Below are 23,528 nucleotides of genomic sequence, written 5' to 3'. Positions count from 1 at the left end.
TTATGAATTACACTGCTATAAACACTTCTCTCTAAAACCTGGGGTGAGGGTATGTTCTCATTTACCTCATATAGATAACTAGGACTTGGATTTAGTGGGTCATACAGCAAATGTATGTTTCACTTCTCAGAAAGTCCTAAACTGTTTTCCCTAAGGGCTATACCATTTTACATCTGCAACAGCCATATATAGAGGCTCCAGTTTCTATCTTGTCCAACACTTTGGCACATTTAGATATTGGGATTACATTCATTCTAGTTGCCCTTAAAAGAAAATGTGACCAACCTGAGGAGGAAGATACTCACAATACATTAAGTTCTAAGAACATATTAGGACACAGTATGTGTAATATAACCAGGGATGTGACTAGAACTAGAAGTCTAGATGCTCAGTGAGTAAGACATTTTGAACTGGGTTAGAGGGGCTACATAGTTTTGAAGGCTATCTGTATTGTGAAAAATCAGATACACATTAATAGGAAAGAGCACGTAACAATCTAAGTGGAGAGCTCAATGAATTATCAAGCAGCCCATACCCACACTCAGTGAAGAAATACATACATTATCACCACTTTCTTATCTCTCTTTATATTTGCTCATTTCAGAATAAATCCCCCTGAACATTCTGTCTGATTTTCAAGGGAGAAATCATGCAATAGGCTTCTTTAATTCATTATGTATATGACATCAGATAGTTTATTTTAATGATGTCTGGCTGTTCAACAGGGATGAACATACTTTGTTAAAAAAAATTCATTAACATACCTGAAATAATGGAGGATTAATTCTGGCAGAAAAATACACTTATACCCAGGGGGCAGTAAAGCAACTCATTCACTATAAGACTCTGCAGCTGTGAAAGTGTAAGATTACTTAGCAGCAGGGAAAAAACATTCCACCCCAAGAAAGTGTTTTGAGCAGTGGTCCCCTGCATTCGTGGCACCTGGGATGGTTTCATGAGGGCAATGATCCAAATGCATTACATTTACTGTTCAGTATTATTTCTATTACTGTGACATCAGCTTCACCTCAGATCATCAGGAATTAGATTTCTTGAAGAATTTCCCGCATTTTGGACTGATCCTGGTGTGCTGCAGGCCATGGAATGCAAGAGACCTGGACACAGCTGACGACTGAACTGAACGTAACACAGCTAAAGGCATTGGAGTAATCTGTAAAGCAGAAATAATTGTTTCTCTGGAATTCCCTTGTTTTTTTCTATGATCCCACGGATGTTGGCAATTTGATATCTGGTTCTTCTAGCTTTTATAAATCCAGCTTGAATATCTGGAAGTTCTAGGTTCACATAGTATTGAAGCCTCATTTGGAAAATTTTGAACATTACTTTGCTAGCGTATGAGATGAGTGCATTTGGGCAGTAGTTTGAGCATTCTTTAGAATTTTCCTTCTTTGGGATTAGAACAAAAACTGGCCACAGGACTGGAAAAGGTTAGTCTTCAATGGAATATTCAGTTCAGTTCAGTTCAGTCGCTCAGTAATGTCCAACTCTTTGCCACCCCATGAATCACAGCACGCCAGCCCTCCCTGTCCATCACCAATTCCTGGAGCTCCACTCACACTCATGTCCATTGAGTCAGTGATACCATCCAACCATCTCATCCTCTGTCATCCCCTTCTCCTCCTGCCCCCAATCCCTACCAGCATCAGAGTCTTTTCCAGTAAGTCAACTCTTCACATGAGGTGGCCGAAGTACTGGAGTTTCAGCTTTAGCATCATTCCTTCCAAAGAAATCCCAGGGCTGATCTCCGTCAGAATGGACTGGTTGGATCTCTTTGCAGTCCAAGGGACTCTCAAGAGTCTTCTCCAACACTACAGTTCAAAAGCATCAATTATTTGGTGCTCAGCCTTCTTCACAGTCCAACACTTTACTCAGTCATAAAAAGAAACACATGTGATTCAGACCTAATGAGGTGGGTGAATCTAGAATCTATTACAGAGTGAAGTTAGCCAGAAAGCAAAATACATATTGTATGCTGCTGCTGCTGCTAAGTCACTTCAGTCGTGTCCGACTCTGTGCGACCCCACAGATGGCAGCCCACGAGTCTCCCCCACCTCTGGGATTCTCCAGGCAAGAACACTGGAGTGGGTTGCCATTTCCTTCTCCAGTGCATGAAAGTGAAAAGGGAAAGTGAAATCGCTCTGTCGTGTCCGACTCTTAGTGACCCCATGGACTGCAGCCTACCAAGCTCCTCCCATGCCAAGCAAGAGTACTATACAAATGCATATATACAGAATCTAGAGAGATGGTACCAAATAACTTATTTGCAGGGCTGCAAGTGAGAAACAGACATAGAGAACAGAATAATGGACATAGGGAGAGGGACGGAGTGGATGAGATGTACGGAGAGAATAACAAGAAAACTTACATTACCATATGTAAAATAGAGAACCAACAGTAATCTAAGCTATGTCTCAGCAAACTCAAACAGGGTCTGTGTATCAACCTAAGGGGGTGGATGGGCAGGAAGATGCAAGAGAGGTTCAGGTAGGAGGGGGTATATGTATATATATATATATAAAAAGTCATTACATTAAAAATTATTTACATAAAAGCCATTAAATTGAAAATTTTAAAATTATTAAATTAAAAAAAGACCAAAAGGAAATAAATTTAACAAAGAAAAAATAGTTGAAATGACTCAAATTTCCATCAGCTAGACATCAAATACATAAAGCATGCAATGGAATATTTTTTGGCCAGCAAATGAATGGAGTTCTACTACTTGCTATAAAATGCTATAGCTGATAAATAATTTAATTAAAAGAAACCAGGAACAAAAGTCTGTATATTGCATTATTCCATTCATGTAAATGAATATGTCCCAGATTAGGCAATTCTCTAAAGACAGAAAATAGAGTAGTGGATGCCAGAGCCCAGATGAAAGGTGAAATGGAAAATATGTGGTAACTGAACAGTGTTTCCCATTGGAGTGATAAAAATATTCTAGAATGAAGCAGCAGTATCGTTATGCAACTTATAAAGAATTACAAAGAAATGCATTATTCACTTTAATTGGTAAATTCATGGTGAATGAATGACGTCAATAAATAAAATTTTTTTTAATAAAACTACAAAACTTATCTTCTATGTCCAAGAAAGTCATGCTTCAACTATAGAGGAGAAGTAGATATCCCCATATGAATAAAATATTGGGGAATTCATTCTCAGCAGATATCTGGTCTGTAAGAAATGTTAAAAGTTGTTTTTTTTTTCTTTTTACACAGAATAGGATGATATTAAAGATAAATTATGAGTTAAGAAAGAGTGTCATAAATATAAATAAATAAAGGCAAAATAAAATAAAAGGTTTTTTTCTTATTATTATTTGGTAAAATATAAATACTTGCTTGGGCTTCTCCATCTTTGCTTTTCACTGATTATAAATCTTAATAATTAAAGTGGGTTTCTTGGACATATGATATATTTTGGCTCAGCGTTAAAGTATCCACCTGCAATGCATGAGCCATAACAGAAACGAGTTCCTTTGCTGGGTCAGGAAAATCCCCTGGAGGAGAGTGTGGTAACTCATTCCAGTATTCTTGCCTGGAGAGTCCCCATTACCAGAGCAGCCCCATGGGCCAATAGTCCATGGTATGGCAAAGAGTTGGACACAACTGAGCAACTAAACAACAAACGACACATATTCCTAACAGAAACTCTTAAGATACCCAAAATAGATGAGAATATCCTCATTCTAAACAAAGTGAAACAAAAAAGCCCAGATAGTCGAGGTGAATTTAATAAACTGAGACCATAGAGCTGAAATATTAAAAAAAAAAAATTAGGCAATAAAAGTCTCCCGACAGTAGTGTAAACAGTGTGTTCAACACAGGGGAGAGGAGTAATTTCTCACAAATACTCAATAGAACAAATTTCTAGTTACATTCATAAATTAAAGGAAAAACTAAAGTACAGAAAATAAACAGTATAAAATCTATTCATCATTTATATCTAATTATGACTGTAAACTGTGGTGTTGGAGAAGACTCTTGAGAGTCCTTGGACTGCAAGGAGAAACAACCAGTCCATTCTAAAGGAGATCAGCCCTGGGTGTTCTTTGGAAGGAATGATGCTAAAGCTGAAACTCCAGTACTTTGGCCACCTCATGCAAATAGTTGATGCATTGGAAAAGACTCTGATGCTAGGAGGGATTGGGGGCAGAGGGAGAAGGGGACGACAGAGGATGAGATGGCTGGATGGCATCACCGACTTGATGGATGTGAGTTTGTGTGAACTCCAGAAGTTGATGATGGACAGAAAATCCTGGCATGCTGCAATTCATGGGGTTGCAAAGAGTCAGACACAACTGAGCGCCAGAACTGAACTGATGACTGTAAGTGTGAAGTGATTTTTTAAGAAAAAATATCTGCAGAAGTTACAGTTTCAGTTCAGTCCAGTCGCTCAGTTTTCTCCAATTCTTCGTGATACCATGAATTGCAGCACGCCAGGCCTCCCTGTCCATCACCAAGTCCCAGAGTTTATTCAAACTCATGTCCATCGAGTCAGTGATACCATCCAACCATGTCATCCTCTGTCGTCCCCTTCTCTTCCTGCCCCCAATCCCTCCCAGCATCAGAGTCTTTTCCAATGTGTCAACTCATCACATGAGGTGGCCAAAGTATTGGAGTTTCAGCTTCAACATCATTCCTTGAATGAAAACCCAGGATTGATCCCCTTTAGGATGGACTGGTTAGATCTCCTTTCAGTCCAAGGGACTCTGAAGAGTCTTCTGCAACACCATAATTCAAAAGCGTCAATTCTTCAGTGTTCAGCTTCCTTCACAGTCCAACTGTCACAACCATACATGACCACTGGAAAAACCATAGCCTTGACTAGATGGACATTTGCTGGCAAAATAATATTTCTGCTTTTCAATATGCTATCTAGGCTGGTTCATTTTAAGCTGCTCCATTTAAGCCAATTTTATATTCTTTGGTCCATAACTTCAAGATAACTGACAAGAATAAATTTCACTTTAAAACATTTTTCAATTTCAGAAGATGTTTTATGTTCCAATACAAGGTTTTTTACTTTTCAAAATAAAAAACGATTGCACCTTTTAAGAATACTTTGTTCCACTGATTTAGACATAAAACCACATTGTGTGTCTTTATGTTAACAATCTTTGTGGTATTGCTGGGACTGCAGGTTTTACTGGTATTCAGGAACTGCAGACTGTGCAGGAAGAGGTAACAAGGCTTTACAAACCATTGAGTATACTCTGTGTAATGGAGTAGTGGTAACCATGGCAGCCTGTGTTGGCAATAACTGTTTAACAGGGGCTTATTTTAACTAACTCCCTCATAGAAGACAATAAATTTTTAAAGATTAATACTAAAATTGTGGCCCTATGAAATTTTATGTATATATGTATACACCTATGAACACATAGGTGTGTGTATATATACATATATGTATATAAAACATTTTACCTTGTGACTAACATATGAAATATTAAAACCTGATTTAAATGACAACAAACTTTTAATAGTTGAAACCAGAAAGTTTTGGTTTTGCAGAGGAAAAGTGTTTAACTATTGACATTAATTTAGAATATCAGAGTATGGAGATAAATAAAAACAGAACCAGCTTTTACTTGATTTTATTCTTGTAATAAAATTATTCATGGACAATGTTCCCCAATATTGTCTGCACTGGATGTGGGCCTCTACCCCTACTCTGCCTGTGCAAGGCCACAGCTCCATTCTAAACTCCTTCACTAAAAAGAGACTAATCAATATTGGCTTTGTGACCTCCAAAATCCATTATTTTCCTTCCTTTCTTCTCTCCTTCCTCCCCTTTCTTTCTTTCCTTTTCTTTCTTATTACACAATTGCTAAAGTTTGTTTTCCATGTAGAGTTATTACAAAATACTGCTTCTATTCCTCATGTTGTACAATACACCCTTGAACTCATCTTACACATGATTCTTTGTGCCTCCCACTCCTCCACCTCTTTATTGCCTCTCCCCCTCTCCACTGGTAACCAGTAGATTTTTCTTTATATCTGTGAGCCTCCATTTTTTTTAAACTCTCTACTTCGTGGTATTTTTGAATTATATAAGTGATATCATACAGTATTTGCCTTTTTATGTCTGAGTTAATTTACTCGGTATTGTGGACATGAGTCTGAGTGAACTTCGGGAGTTGATGATGGACAGCGAGGCCTGGTGTGCTGCTATTCATGGGGTCGCAAAGAGCTGGACACAACTGAGCAACTGATATGAACTGAACTGATACCTTCCATATTGCTGCAAATGGCAATATTTCATTCTTTCTATAGCTGAGTATGCCTGTAAAATCCCATGGATGGAGGAACCTGGTAGGCTGCAGTCTATGGGGCCACTAAGAGTCAGGCACGACTTCACTTTCACTTTTAACTTTCATGCATTGGAGAAGGAAATGGCAATCCACTCCAGTATTCTTGCCTGCAGAATCTCAGGGACAGAGAAGCCTAGTGGGCTGCCATCTATGGGTTTGCCCAGAGTTGGACACGACTGAAGTGACTAAGCAGCAGTAGCAGCAGTATTCCAAAGATCTTCTTGGTGGCTCAGCAGCACAGAATCTGACAGATAATCAGGAGACGTAGTTTCAATCCTTACATAAGAAAGATCCCTTGGAAAAGGAAATGGCAACCCACTGGAGTATTCTTGCCTGGATAATTCCATGGGCAGAGGAGCCTGGAGGGGTAGAGTCCATGAGACATGACTTAGTGACTGATCAACAGTGATTGCCCATAGTACATATATACCACAACTTTATCCATTTATATGTCTATCATCTAATGGACATCTACATTGCTTCTGTGTCTTGGTGAATGGTCTACTTCAAGGAACATTGGGATACTGTGTATTTTTAATTAATATTATGGGATATATATATATATATATATATATATATATATACACACACACACACACACACACACACACACATATATATATATCTCCAAGAAAAACATTGGTAAGTCTTGTGTTGTTATATTTCTAGTTTTCTGAGAAAACTCTGTACTGTGAACTGCCATTATTTTACTCCTAAGGACTACTTTTTAGAAAGAAAAATTGAGCTTTGAGGTTACTGACATCATAACTTGAAATGTAGTAAACATTACCATGAGGTAGGTGACCTAGGGGCAACTACTTTCTGTGCCTTTTTAGTAAATGACACTGAACCCCACACATGACATGGCTCCCCAGCTATTTTCCCAACTCTGCACTCACACACAGAAACACAAGTCCTGGAGGTGGTCCTAAGATGGAGAAGGGCTGGGATGGGGAGACCATTTTCTCCCCCACAAATTCATCAAAAGAACATTTGAACGCTGAGTAAATTCCACAAAACAACTTCTAAATGCCGGCAGAGGACATTAGGCACCCAGAACAGCAGCCTATTGTCTTCGAAAGGAGGTAGGAAAACAGTTCTTATGGGCAGCAGCTAATGAATTCTTTTTTTTTTAAAGGACTTTTCTCATTATCTCATGTTTCCTAAAATAAATAAAAATGTATTCTCTTCCAAGGTTAAAAAAATAAATAAAGTAAAATAAAAGATAAAAAGAGAGACAAAAGAGGTAGAGATAGAGCTCTGTCCCGGGAACGGAATCTTAAAAAAGAAAGAAGTTTCCAAACACCAGGGAACACTCTCACTGCTGAGTCTGTGGCAAGCCTTGGAATCACAGAGGGAAACATAATCAGGAGGAAAAATAAATAAATAATTAAAACCCACAGATTTCATGCCCAAAGGTAACTACCCCAGTGAAGAAGCAACTCAGATGCCTGTATCCAACACTAGTAAGCAGGGACTGGACAAGGAGTCAAGGGCTTCATTGCTTAGAGTAAGGACCAGGTCTGAATGCCCTGAGGGCAATCTGTGGGAACTAACTTGGGATAGCAAACCAGACTGCGGGATAGCTACCACTTAAAAAGTGCTAACCTAAGACACTGACAGGCCCGCTCACAGAACAAAGAACTGAATAGAGCTAGCCAGCTGCAGACCGGCCCATCCCCCTCTGGTGACAGGCAGGCAAGGACAGCCAGAGCCAGAAGGCATTGAGAGGCATTGCAGCACCAGAGAGTCATTATCTACCAAACTGAAAGCAGGCTTTATTGCTAATCAAGACTTCTTGGGATTCTGTATGCTCAACATATGCCTGAGAAGGTGCCCCAATTGTGCACCCAGAAAACCAAGCAGCAGGGCCAGGGAGGTGATAAGTTGCAGTGACCATGCTCGCCAAACACCTGGTCACCTGAGCTCCTCGGACCTGGGAAGGGAACAGAATGCAGGCTCAACCGAGTCTGCATCTCTGAGAACTACCTGAGTACCTGAACCTGAGCAGCTTAGACTTGGGAGGTGCATACAACCAAGGGCTGGCCTCAGAGAGGTCCTGGTAGAGCAACTAGAGCCTAAGCAATATAGCCAGGGAAATCAAACACGTTGTAAGCAGGGGCGAACTCAATGTGGATGAGATACTGTGAGCACATGCCAGTGTTATTTGTTTGCAGCGTTCCTCCCTCCCTCCCCACAGCACGACTGAACAAGTGAATCAAGAAAACGTGTCCACCTCCCACCACCTTGTGTCAAGGCAGAAATTAGACACTGAAGAGACCAGCAAACAGAAGAAGCTAAAACAGAGGGAACCTCCTTGGAAGTGACAAGTGCAATAGATTAAAACCCTGAAGTCAGTACCAATTACATAGGAAGGGGCCTATAGATCTTGAGAAATATAAGCCAGATTAAGGAACAATTTGAAAATGAATTTACCCTACACTGCCCAAAACAACACCAGGTATATTGTTACTGTTTTTACTATCATGCCTTATTTTTTTTAAATTGTCTTCTATTACTACATTAATTTTCATTTTTATAACCTACTATTACTTTTCAAGAAAAGAGAGAGAGACCCTATTTTTTATTGCAACTTCATATATATGTATTTTATAATTTTTGTACTTTTTTTTGCTTTAATATTGTATTCTTGAAAATCCAAATTCTAGAATTTTAAACTTTGCTTTTTGTGTATTTGTTATCAGTTTTGTACCTTAAAAACTCAATCTTCAGTATCCATTTTTACTTGGTAGCAAGATTACTGGCTTGACTTTTCTGTCCCCGTTTGGATTCTCATTTTTCTCCACGAGGTCGTCTCTATCTCCTCCCTCCCCCTGCCCTTCTATACCCAACACTATGAATCTCTTTGTGTGTTCCAGATGGTGGAGAACACGTAGAGAATGGATTACTGGCTGGATCTGTCTCTCCTTTTGACTCCTCATTTAATCCACCTGGCCACCTTGGTCTCCTTCCTCCCTCTTCTCATCTCTGTGTAACTCATGAACATCTCTGAGTGGTCCCAACTGTTGCACACACATAAGGAAGTGATTACCGGCTAGCTTGCTCTCTCCTCTTGATTCCATATCATCTCATCCTGGTCACCTCTATCTTCCTCCTCCCTCTTCTCTGCTCCATGTAACTCTGTGAACCTCTCTGGGTGTTCCTCACTGTGGAGAAACTTTTCATCTTTAACTTAGATGTTTTATCAATGGTGCTGTATAGATAGAGAAGTATTGGGGCTACTGTAAAAATAAGACTGAAAACCAGAAGCAGGAGGCTTAAGTCCAAATCCTGAGAACACCAGAGAACTCCTGACTCCAGGGAACATTAACTGATAGGAGCTCATGAAATGCCTCCATACCTACACTGAAACCAAGCACCACCCAAGTACCAACCAGTTCCAGAGTAAGACATACCATACAAATTCTCCAGCAACACAAGAACATAGTCCTGAACTTCAATATACAGGCATCCCAAAGTCACTCTGAAGGGTGAATGCAGCCACAATAGGGAAAGCAGAGATGTGCCTGCAGGCGGGACTCTCTGCTTTGCGGCCTTAACAGGACGTTCTGCCAAGGAACCTGGACACAGCCTTGAGTTCAATGGCTCCTTGCCAACAAGGGAACATTCCCTTCCTGTGATAAGAAGGAAGAAGGGGCTCTGAATAATTTCTGCGGTAAGCAGAAATTTCACTCCCTTTTGCTGTATGATAACATTTATGCATATGCGCTGTACTAAGAAGGCTTGGTCATACAGTCTGGAATTCTGCCCAGAGGGGATGCATACAAATAAACCACAAGCTCGCTGGTGCATGCAGTTCTTGTCCCTCTGGCCAGAGTGTATGTCTCTTGTGTGCGTCTTGTATGTCTTGTATGTTCTGTGTCATTTTACTCGTAGTAACCAACATCTGGTTCCCGAAGGATGGGGCTCGAGTGAAACCGAAAGAGGTAAGAAACCCTGGGGGGATTTTAAATCCATAACAGGGGAACTTTTGGGAAATCATGGGGAATTCCTCACCTTAGCAGAAGGGAACTTTCAAAAGTTCATGGTTCAAAAAACCATGGCGAAATCCTGCTAGGAAGAAATAAATGTTCATAATGGACACAATACGTGAATTTATGTATAAAATCATGTTATGGACTTTATGTAATTGCTATAACACAGGCTTTGACTTTGCTATCTACTAATAATGAGACTAAATCTAATGCTTCAATGAAGGAAGAAACAATTTATGAGGATATGCCAAACATTGGTGGGGTTTCTGCATTGCCTGAAGGTAAGGACACAAGTAAGCCTCCTTCTGGAAATGGTGAAACATCTGATAGTTCACAATCAGATTCAGAGTCTTTTTTGGCTTTATCAGAGGAGGGCAAGGGATTAAAGAAATGACCCATCTATTCCAGGAATGGTGGAAATCCCATAGGGAGGAGAAGAAATCTGCGTCTTCTGCTCCTCCTTATGCTTCTCTTTTCCCCACTGCGGTTGGTCGGCCAGATGTGGGCAGGGAACTTTGTCGGTTCTCCTTTCCTTTGTCTATGCTTCATGATGATGACTCACCTGCTCCTCCTAGTGGTTTTATCGATCCTTCACAATTATTTCCCATCCAGAGACAGCAAGATGACAATGTGATAAATAGTCAATACACTCCTTTGGAATATAATTTTTTTAAAGATCTTAAAGCTGCAGTAGTGTAATACGGTCCTCAACCTCCCTTTATTTTGGCTATGCTAGATTCATTGGGGAAAAGGCAACTTAGGGGAAAGATAAAATTTCAGAGATATTATTACAAACTGTAGCATTTGAGAATGCAAATACTGAATGCAAACGTATATCAAGGACTTTTCCTCCCTGTCCTCTTGCTGTCCCCAACCAGAACAATGATTTTTCCTTAAACTGTTTATTCTTAAAAATAAACTCAAAATGGATTAAAGATCTAAATGTAAGATCAGAAACTATAAAACTCCTAGAGGAGAATATAGGCAAAACACTCTCAGACATAAATCACAGCAGGATCCTCTATGATCCACCTCCCAGAATTCTGGAAATAAAAGCAAAAATAAACAAATGGGATCTAATTAAAATTAAAAGCTTCTGCACAACAAAGGAAAATATAAGCAAGGTGAAAAGACAGCCATCTGAATGGGAGAAAATAATAGCAAATGAAGCAACTGACAAACAACTAATCTCAAAAATATACAAGCAACTTCTGCAGCTCAACTCCAGAAAAATAAACGACCCAATCAAAAAATGGGCCAAAGAACTAAATGGACATTTCTCCAAAGAAGACATACGGATGGCTAACAAACACATGAAAAGATGCTCAACATCACTCATTATTAGAGAAATGCAAATCAAAACCACAATGAGGTACCACTTCACACCAGTCAGAATGGCTGCGATCCAAAAATCTGCAAGCAATAAATGCTGGAGAGGGTGTGGAGAAAAGGGAACCCTCCTACACTGTTGGTGGGAATGCAAACTAGTACAGCCACTATGGAGAACAGTGTGGAGATTCCTTAAAAAATTGCAAATAGAACTACCTTATGACCCAGCAATCCCACTTCTGGGCATACACACCGAGGAAACCAGAATTGAAAGAGACACATGTACCCCAATGTTCATCGCAGCACTGTTTATAATAGCCAGGACATGGAAACAACCTAGATGTCCATCAGCAGATGAATGGATAAGAAAGCCGTGGTACATATACACAATGGAGTATTACTCAGCCGTTAAAAAGAATTCATTTGAATCAGTTCTGATGAGATGGATGAAACTGGAGCCGATTATACAGAGTGAAGTAAGCCAGAAAGAAAAACACCAATACAGTATACTAACACATATATATGGAATTTAGGAAGATGGCAAGGACGACCCTGTATGCAAGACGGGAAAAAAGACACAGATGTGTATAACGGACTTTTGGACTCAGAGGGAGAGGGAGAGGGTGGGATGATTTGGGAGAATGACATTCTAACATATATACTATCATGTGAATTGAATCGCCAGTCTATGTCTGACGCAGGATGCAGCATGCTTGGGGCTGGTGCATGGGGATGACCCAGAAAGATGTTCTGGGGAGGGAGGTGGGAGGGGGGTTCATGTTTGGGAATGCATGTAAGAATTAAAGATTTTAAAATTTAAAAAATAAAAAACAAAATTAAAAAAAAAAAAAGATCCAGCACAGCCAAAAATAAATAAATAAACATTTTAAAGACAAAAAAAAAAAGAAAAGCATTCCAATTATCTTCAGATTCTTTGGATAGGAAAAAAAAAAAATTCTTAGCCTGTGTCACCCTTAAAGCACAGAGTTACATTCTTATGGAGCAAAGATTCAGCAGGTTACAGCAAAGAAAGAACTTATTAACTCAAAGTCTAATGTTGCCAGTGCTGAGGCTATTAGTTGCTTCTTCTACATGGTGACTATATGCACTCCCAGGAACACAATGGAAAGGGATGTAAGAACTTGGCAGCAAGCATTGCAAAGGCTCAACAATGTTGAAAGAGTCTGAATAAAGCTGCCATGTAAGCTAGAATTCTAACAGAGAGTTTGAAATGCTCCTTTCATGCCCAGGAGATTTATCAACTAGAGCCCTAATTTAACTCTTTTGGTTGGGGACAGCCCCTTACTAATGTCAGAAGAGCTTCATCTCTTTTTAGCTCTTCCAAATGAATGAAAAGGAGGATTTAGAAATACTGGGTGACATATATTTTGGGAAATGCTTATCAAAGATTCTCACCCTGTTCTCTTCTTGATTATACAAGGAAAAATCTTTGAGGAACTATTAGACACAGGGGCAAGTATTTCAGCTATTTCTTCTCAACAATGGCCCCAAGATTGGAAAAAAGAAAAAAGCCCACTAATATTGACAGGACTGGGGTCTATTGCAGATGTCTAGAAGAGTACCCATCCCTTACAATGCTAATTCCACAATGGAAGATCAATATTTGTTACCTTTTATATTGTAAATATACCTATTAACATTTGGGGAAGAGATCTTCTCCCTGGGGGCTTCTGTAACCATTCCCCCAAAAAAACTAGTAGCCACTGCTCAAATTCCTCGAGCCGCCCCATTAAAATGGTTAACTAATGCTTCAAAATGGGTTGAGCAGTGGCCATTACCACAAATAAAGCTCGAGGCATTAGAACAATTAGCAAAAGAGATGTTAACTGATTTACAAGAAATTAGTAAGTATATTGAACCTATGGGAGCATTGCATTTGGGACTCCCCTCTCCAGCTCTTATTCCTCAGAATTGGTCCTTAATGGTGCTAGACCTTAAGGATTTCTTTCTTTTTTTTTTTTTTTAACCATTCTCCTACAATTGCAAAATAAAGATAAATTTGCTTTTACAGTTCCTGTTCTTAATCATGCTCAATCTGTTAAGCATTATCAATGGACAGTCTTACTACAGGGAATGACAAATAGTCCTACTTTATGTGAAGAATTCATACCTCACTCTTTACAATCCCTCCATCAAAAATACCCCAATTGTATTCTATATCATTTATATGGATGATCTCCTATTAGCAGCCCCTAGTATTGCTGAATGTGATGAATTCTTTCTAAAAGTACAGGAGGCTTTAAAACTATGCAATTTGCAAATAGCCCCTGAAAAAATTCAAAAAGACTTTCCTATTTCATATTTAGGAACAATATTGGAACAACATAGAATAAGGCCACAAAAGTTGCAAATCAGAAGGGACCACCTCAAAACTTCAAATGAAAAAAAAAAAAAATCTTCAAATTATTTTCAAAAGTTTTGGCTACGCCTGGTACTTGGGATTCCTACTTATCAATTACATTTGTTTTCTACTTTAGAGGGAGATACACCTCTGGATAGCCCCCGAACTTTAACCCCATTGGGTTTACAGGAACTTCAATTTGTTGAGCAATGACTAAATGACGGTTTATTGAGCATCTCAACCGATTTCTTTTATAATATTTCATACCCCTTATTCCCTGTCTGGTGTAATTGTTCAAGAAAAAGAATGAACAGAATGGGTTTTCTTACCTAACAGTTTTTCCAAAAAAAATTGACTGTATCTATGGATAAATTAGCCTTCCTTATACAGAAAGGTCACCATCGTATTTTACAATTGTCAGGATATGAACCATACCAGATTGTTACTCAATTAACAACTGCTCAAATATCTCGATGTTTGCAATTTAATGAAAACTGGCAAATTTCCCTTGCTTCATTTCCTGGTTCATTTTCTAATCATTATCCGTCATCTAAATTGATTGATTTTCTCCAGACTAATTCTATGATATCTCAATCCCCAATTTCAGATGTTCCAATTAAGGGACCCACTATTTTTACAGACGCAAATAAAAATACTACAATTGATGCCTTACTTTATCTTATAGAAGCAGCAAAACAAGAACATCTCTTACAGCATACCAATTCCAAAGGGTTACAAAAATCTCATGTTATTACTCGAAAACAAGCTCAAAATATTCTTCATTCTTGTTGCATATGTGCAACCTTTGCTTTACCATTTACCTCACCAGGTGTCAACGTAAGAGGACAACAAGCAGATCAAACATGGCAAATGGATGTAATTTACATATTTTCTTTCAGACAACAAAAATATGTGCATCATACTCTAGATACGTATACACATTTTTAATGGGCCACTGCATTACATTCTGAAAAGGCTAACACTGTTATTACTCATTTGTTATCTTGCTTTGCATTTATGGGATTACCAATTGAATTGAAAACTGATAATGCACCTGCCTGCCAATCCACGAAATTAGCTCACTTTTTACCCCAACACCGTATAACTCGTACTTTTGGTATCCCTTATAATAGTCAAGGGCAAACTCTCATTGAAAGAGCTAGTCGTACCTTGCGTGAATATTTTGAAAAAAATGAAAAAGGGGGAACAGGAGAGATTTATGAAACCTAAAGACATTTTTAATAAAACCTAACTTACCCTAAAGTTTTTGAATATTTGGAGTAAGGGAAATCTATCAACAGCAGAGTTGCATTTTCAAAGGAAAAAAGAAGACAAAAAGATCTTGAATACGCCCATTTGGTACAAAGATAAAGAGAATGGATAGAGCCCAACATCATTATTATATCTGGGATAAGGGTATGCTTTCATTTCTTTTAATAATTACAGGTTTTGGGCCCCAGTGAGATTAATAAAAATCAACAATGGCTGATTCCTTTGTTCAAAAATTTGAAGAGCTTACTATGCAGAGGACCTTTACTTTTCGTACAAGGGAAGCAACACCTGCTATGTGGGGTCAAATGAAAAAGTTGACCCAGGAAGCAGAAAAAAAAGTTAATGAAAGCAGGACAACCTCTGAATCCTACCAATCTTTTGCTTGCCATGATTGCACTAGTAACATGTCAGGTAATCTGTGTATCGGCAAGTAATCATACATATTGGGCATATATACCTAATCCTCCATTAGTAAGAGCAGTTTCCTGGGGGGAACCAGAAGTGCACCTATGCACTAATGAGACTGCCTTCTTTCCCCCACCAGCTTGCGGGGGAATAGAACAACTACCTCATCATAAACAACAATATAATATTAGTAATTTGACCATTGCAATGGAAGGTATTCCTTTGTGCATAGGAGGGCACCCCTTTTGTCTGTCCACCAAGGAACGTTCTCATGATTCCTATAATACATGGGGGGGGGGGGGTAAAATACAATAATTATGGTTTTGCTACTTTTATTCTGCTTGTTTCCAGCAGGGGCTTTAACACCTCGACAGAACCGATAGACATTCATAATGGAATACATATGTCACTATGTCCTGTTAACATTTTTGTTTCTTCTCTAGAATCTTTGGAATAGGAATGTTGCTGAGGTCATCGACCCTTTAAAGTCATGAAGTATTCTGGGTCTATCATTGTAGGTTGGAATCCAGATTATGGGCAATTCTCAGGAAAAAAATGGTCAAATAAATCTCTTAAGTGGCATTGTGAAAATGGCACTATGTTGGGCAATAGTAATGAGACAATTAAATGGCAGCAATTTGCACTTGTCCCTCCTCAATTACAACTGCAGGGATATCCACACATTCAAGGGGATATTTGAAAACTATGGGCAGTTTCTGGTAATCTTACTGTTTGATCAGGAAAGTATACTATGGATAGTGGCGACTCTTCGGGTCCATTTCATCTTAATTTACATGTTAATAGATCTTATTACACAATGACATGTGTAAAATATCCTTTTGCATTGTTATATGGGAATTGGACTTGGAATGATACTATGGGGTCTGTGTCATCTGATTATTGTAATCTAACTCAATGTGTAAATCAATCTTGGTGGAAAAAATTTGAAAGACCAGACTATAACTCTAATTTTTCATTAGTAATTGTTAAAGCTCAGACAAAATTATGGTTGCCTATAAATCTAACTAGGCCATGGTCAGATCTTTTGTTGTCTCTCATCTAGTAACCTCTGTACAGACTTTGCTACATTGATCTCAACACATGCTTGGTATGGTCATTGCTTCGATTCTAGCAATTGCGTCAGTAACTGCAAAAGCAGTGATAGCAGGCCTCGCGTTACACCAAGGGATTCAAACAGCTGATTTTGTTCGAGACTGGCATAAAGACTCTCATTTTTTATGGCAACAGTGAGATTTGGATGCACAACTTGCTACCGACATGCTCAATCTTCAACACACCATTTCCTGGCTTGGAGATCAATTAGCTGTTTTATCTACAAGAAGTGTGTTGAAATGTGATTGGAATTCTTCTCAGTTTTGTATAACACCTGCACCATTTAACAAGAACCCTTCAATAAATTAACCAATACATGTAAATAAAAAGAGTTCTAGGTGCCCATCATGTAGAGAGACTCTGCCTAGCCCCCAAGAGGTGGCTATACGATGGGTAAGACCCTCAGAGGAGGGCAACCTAAGACAGGAACAGCCATGAGAGGGGCTAGCGAGGCTGGAGGTTGGCTGCCTACAGCCTTATTCCTTGCTCTATAAAACATCAATACAAATGTCTCAAGGGCTGGAATAAAATAAAAACAGGGGGAGATGAGGGGTTAATGCTGCCACAATAGGGAAAGCGGAGATGTGCCTGCAGGCTGGACTCTCTGCTTTGCGGCCTTAAGATGTTCTGCCAAGGAACCTGGACACAGCCTTGAGTTCAATGGCTCCTTGCCAACAAGGGAACATTCCCTTACTGTGATAAGAAGGAAGAAGGGGCCCTGAATAATTTCTGTGGTAAGCAGAAATTTCACTCCCTTTTGTTGTATGATAACGTTTATGCACATGCGCTGTACTAAGAAGGCTTGGTCATACAGTCTGGAATTCTGCCCACAGGGGATGTATATAAATAAACTGCGAGCTCGCTGGCACATACAGTTCTTGTCCCTCTGGCCAGAGTGTATGTCTCTTGTGTGCGTCTTGTATGTATTGTATGTTCTGTGTCATTTCACTCATTGTAACCAACACACTCCAAATCCAGACATCTCATAACTCATTACTGGACACTTCATTGCATTCCAGAGGGAAGAAATCCAGCTACACCCACCAGAATACCGACACAAGCTTCACTAACTAGGAAACCTTGACAAGCCACCCTTCCAACCCCACCCACAGCCAGGAAATGCCACAGTAAAGAAAACTCCACAAACTGCCAAAATACAGAAAGGCCACCCCAAACACAGTAATATAAACAAAATGAAGAGACAGAGGAATACCCAGAAGGTAAAGGAACAGGAGAAATGCCCACCAAACCAAACAAAAGAGGAAGAGATAGGGAATCTACCTGATAATGAATTCCAAATAGAGATAGTGAAAATGATCCCAAATCTTGAAATCAAAATGGAACCACAGATAAAAAGCCTGGAGACAAGGATTGGGAAGATGCAAGAAAGGTTTAAAAAGGACATAGAAGAAATAAAAAGAGTCAATATATAATGAATAATCCAATAAATGACATCAAAAATCTCCGGAGGGAACAAATAGAATAACGGAGGCAAAAGATAGGATTAATGAGGTAGAAGATAGAATGATAGAAATAAATGAATCAGAGAGGGAAAAATAAAAACAAAGTAAAAGAAGTGAAGACAATCTCACAGACCTATGGGATAATGTTAAATTCCCTAACATTCGAATCATAGGAGCCCAAGAAGCAGATAAAAATAAAGACGATGAGAAAATACTTAAAGAGATAATAGTTGAAAACTTCCCTAAAATGGGGAAGGAAATAGTCACCCTAGTCCAAGAAACCCAGAGAGTCCAAACAAGATAAACCCAAGGTGAAACACCTCGACACATATTAATCAAATTAACAAAGGTCAAACACAAAGAACAAATATTAAATTCACCAAGGGGGGGGGTAACATACAAGGGGATTCCTATAAGGATAACAACTTGTCTTTCAGTAGAAATTCTCCAGGCCAGGAGGGAATGGCAGGACATACTTAAAGTGATGAAAGAAAATAACCTACATCCAGATTACTGTACCCAGCAAAGATCTCATTCAAATATTAAGGAGAAATAAAAAACTTTACAGACAAGCAAAAGCTGAGAGAATTCAGCACCACCAAACCCGCTCTACAACAAATGCTAAAGGATTTTCTCCGGACAGGAAACACAAAAAGGGGGTATAAACTCGAATAAAGTACAAATCAATAAAGTAAATGGAAATGGGATCATACTTATCAATAATTAACTTAAATGTAAGTGGGTTGAATGCCCTATCAAAAGAAGACTGGCTGAATGGATACCCAAACATGACCCCTATATATGTTGTCTACAAGAGACCCATTTCAAAACAAGGGACACATATAGACTGAAAGTGAGGGCTGGAAAAAGATATTCCGCACAAATAGAGACAAAACAAAGCAAGAATAGCAATACTCATGTCAGATAGAATAGACTTTAAAACAAAGGCTGTGAAAAAAGACAAAGACACTACATAATGATCTAAAGATCAATCCAAGAAGAAGATGTAACAATTATAAATATATATGCAGCCAACATAGGAGCATTACATATGTAAGACAAATGCTAACAAGTATGAAATAGGAAATTAACAATAACACAATAAGAGTGGGAGATTTTAATACCCCACTCACATCTATGAGTATATCAAATAAACCGAAAATTAACAAGGAGATGCAGACTTTAGATGACACAATAGACCGGTGAGACTTAATTTATATCTATGGAACATTTCAACCCAAAATGATGAATTTCACCTTTTTCTGAAGTGCACACGGAACCTTCTCCAGGATTTCACATCCTGGGCCATAAATCCAGCATTGGTAAATTAAAAAAAAAAAAAAAAAGAAAGAAAGAAAGAAAGAAATTAAGTAATAATCCCAAGCATCTTTTCTGACCACAGTGTAGTAATATTAGGTCTCAATAACAGGAGAAAACTATTAAAAATTCCAAAATGTGAAGGCTGAACAATACACTGCTGAATAACCAACAAATCAAAGAAGAAATAAAAAATAAAAAAAATATACATAGAATCTAAAGAAAATGAGAACACAACAACCTCATACCTGTAGGACACAGTAAAAGCAGTGCTAAGGGGAAGGTTCAGAGCAATACAGGCATACATCACAAAATAAGAAAATATTTAAATAAATAACCCAACTCTACACATAAAGAAACTAGAAAAGGAAGAAATGAACAACTCCAGGGTTAGTAGAAGGAAAGAAATCTTGAAAATTAGGACAGAACTAAATGAAAATGAAACAAAAGAGACCACAGCAAAAATCAACAAGGCCAAAACCTTGTTCTTTGAGAGGATAAATAAAATTGACAAACCATTAGCCAGACTAATCAAGAAAAAAAGGAGAAGAATGAAATCAATAAAGTTAGAAATTAAAAAGTATTTCCCGGGTGGCTCTGAATGCAGAGTTCCAAAGAATAGCAAGAAGAGACAAGAAAGCCTTCTTCAGCAATCAATGCAAAGAAATAGAGGAAAACAACAAAATGGGAAAGACTTGAGATCTCCTAAGAAAATTAGAGATACCAAGGGAAAATTTCATGGAAAGATGGGCTCGATAAAAGACAGAAATGGTCTGGATCTAACAAAAGCAGAAGATATTAAGAGGTGGCAAGAATACACAGAAGAACTGTACAAAAAAGATCTTCACAACCCAGATAATCATGATGATGCGATCACTAATCTAGAGCCAGACATCTTGGAATGTGAAGTCAAGCAGGCCTTAGACAGCATCACTATGAAGGTGAAGGTGACGGAATTTCACTTGAGCTGTTTCAAATCCTGAAAGATGATGCTCTGAAAGTGCTGCACTCAATATGCCAGCAAATTTGGAAAACTCAGCAGTAGCCACAGGACTGGAAATGGTCAGTTTTCGTTACAATTCCAAAGAAAGGCAATGCAAAATAATGCTCAAACTATTGCACAGTTGCACCCATCTCACATGCTAGTAAAGTAATGCTCAAAATTCTCCAAGCCAGACTTCAGCAATACATGAGCTGTGAACTCCCTGATGCTCAAGCTGGTTTTAGAAAAGGCAGAGGAACGGGAGGTCAAATTGCCAACATCTGCTGGATCATCGAAAAAGCAAGAGTGTTCCAGAAAAATATCTATTTCTGCTTCATTGACCATGCCAAAGCCTTTGACTGTGTGGATCACAATAAACTGGAAAATTCTGAAAGAGATGGGAATAGCAGACCACCTAACCTGCTTCTTGAGAAATCTGTGTGTAGCTCAGGAAGCAACAGTTAGAACTGGACATGGAACAACAGACTGGTTCCAAATAGGAAAAAGGAGTACGTCAAGGCTGTATATTGTCACCCTGCTTATTTAACTTCTATGCAGAGTACATCATGAGAAAAGCTGGACTGGAAGAAACACAAGCTGGAATCAAGATTGCTGGGAGAAATATCAATAACCTCAGATATGCAGATGACACCACGCTTATGGCAGAAAGTGAAGAGGAACTAAAAAGCCTCTTGATGAAGGTGAAAGAGGAGAGTGAAAAGGTTGGCTTAAAGCATTTGAAAACGAAGATCATGGCATCGAGTCCCATCACTTTATGGGAAAAAGATGGGGAAACAGTGGAAACAGTGTCGGACTTTTTTTTGGGGGGGGGGCTCCAAAATCACTGCAGATGGTGACTGCAGCCATGAAATTAAAATATGCTTACTCCTTGGAAGAAAAGTTATGGCCAGCCTAGATAGTATATTCAAAAGCAGAGACATTACTTTGCCAACTAAGGTCCGTCTAGTCAAGGTTTTGGTTTTTCCAGTGGTCATGTATGGATGTGAGAGTTGGACTGTGAAGAAGGCTGAGCGCCAAAACATTGAGGCTTTTTAACTGCGGTGTTGGAGAAGACTCTTGAGAGTCCCTTGGACTGCAAGGAGATCCAACCAGTCCACTCTGAAGATCAGTCCTGGGATTTCTTTGGGAGGAATAATGCTAAAGCTGAAACTCCAGTACTTTGGCCACCTCATGTGAAGAGTTGACTCATTGGAAAAGACTCTGATGCAGGGAGAGATTGGGGGCAGGAGGAGCTGGATGGCATCATGGACTCAAAGGACATGAGTCTGAGTGAACTCCGGGATATGGTGATGGACAGGGAGGCCTGGCGTGCTGTGATTCATGGGGTCGCAAAGAGTCGGACATGACTGAGCGACTGAACTGAACTGAACTGGTGGCTCAAATGAAAATGGAGAGATCACAACAGACAACACAGAAATACAAAGGTTCATAAGAGACTACTCTCAGCAATTATATGCTAATAAAATGGACAACGTGGAAGAAATGGACAAATTCTTAGAAAAGTACAACTTTCTAAAACTGGACCAGGAAGAAAGAGAAAATCTTAACAGACACAACACAGGCATGGAAATTAAAATGGTAATCAGAAATCTTCCAGCAAACAAAACCCCAGGAACAGATGGCTTCACAGCTGAGTAGCACCAAAAATTTTCAGAAGAGCTAACACTTATCCTAATGAAACTCATCCATAAATTTGCATAGGAAGATAAACTTCCAAACTCATTCTATGAGACCACCACCGTAATAACACAAATTACCAAAGATGCCGCAGGAAAAGAAAAGTACTGGCCAATATCACTGATGCACATAGATGCAAAAGTCCTTAGCAAAATCCTAGCAATCAGAATCTAACACACATTAAAAAGATCATACATCATGACCAAGTTTATCCCATGGATGCAAGGAGTATTCAACATCTGCAAATCTATCAATGTAATGCACCATATTGATAAATTGAAAGATAAAAGCCATGTGATCATCTCAATAGATGCAGAGAAAGCCTTTGACAAATCTCAATATCCATTTATGACAAAAACACTCCAGAACACAAGAATAGAAGGAACATACCTCAATATAATAAAGCTATATATGACAAACCCACACCAAACATGATCCTCAATGATGAAAAACTGAAATCATTTCCCCTAAAGTCAGGAACAAGAAAAGGGTGCCCACTCTTGCCACTACTATTCAACATAGCTTTGGAAGTTTGGGGCACAGCAGAGCAGAAAAATAAAAGGAATCCAAACTGGAAAAGAAGAAATAAAGCTCTCAGTGTTTGCAGAAGACGTGATCCTCTACATAGAAAACTGTAAAGACCACCAGAAAATTACTAAAGCTAATTAATGAATATAGTAAAGTTGTAGGATATAGAATCAACACACAGAAATCCTTTACATTCCTGTACATGAACAATGAGAAAATAGAAAGAGAAATTAAGGAAACAATTCCATTCACCATTGCAACGAAAATAATAAAATACTTAGGAGTATATCTACCTAAATAAACTAAAGACCCATATACAGAATACTACAAAACACTGGAGAAAGAAATCAAAGAGAACACTAATAGATGGAGAAGTATACAATGTTCATGGATTGGAATAATCAACATACTGAAAATGAGTATAGGTTCCAAATATGAAAAGGAGTGTGTCAAGGCTGTATGTTGTCACCCTGCTTATATAACTCCTCTGCAGAGTACATCATGAGAAACGCTGGACTGGAAGAAACAAGCTGGAATCAAGATTTCCAGGAGAAATATCAGTAACCGCAGATATGCAGATGACACCACCCTTATGACAGAAAGTAAAGAGGAACTAAAAAGCCTCTTGATGAAAGTGAAACAGGAGAGTGAAAAGGTTGGCTTAAAGCTCAACATTCAGAAAACGAAGATCATGACATTGAGCCCCATCACTTCATGGGAAATA

Source organism: Ovis canadensis, chromosome Y (assembly GCF_042477335.2).
Source record: "Ovis canadensis isolate MfBH-ARS-UI-01 breed Bighorn chromosome Y, ARS-UI_OviCan_v2, whole genome shotgun sequence".
Taxonomy (NCBI): Eukaryota; Metazoa; Chordata; class Mammalia; order Artiodactyla; family Bovidae; genus Ovis; species Ovis canadensis.
The sequence above is the reverse complement of the archived record's forward strand: the minus strand, read 5'-3'. Positions refer to the sequence as shown.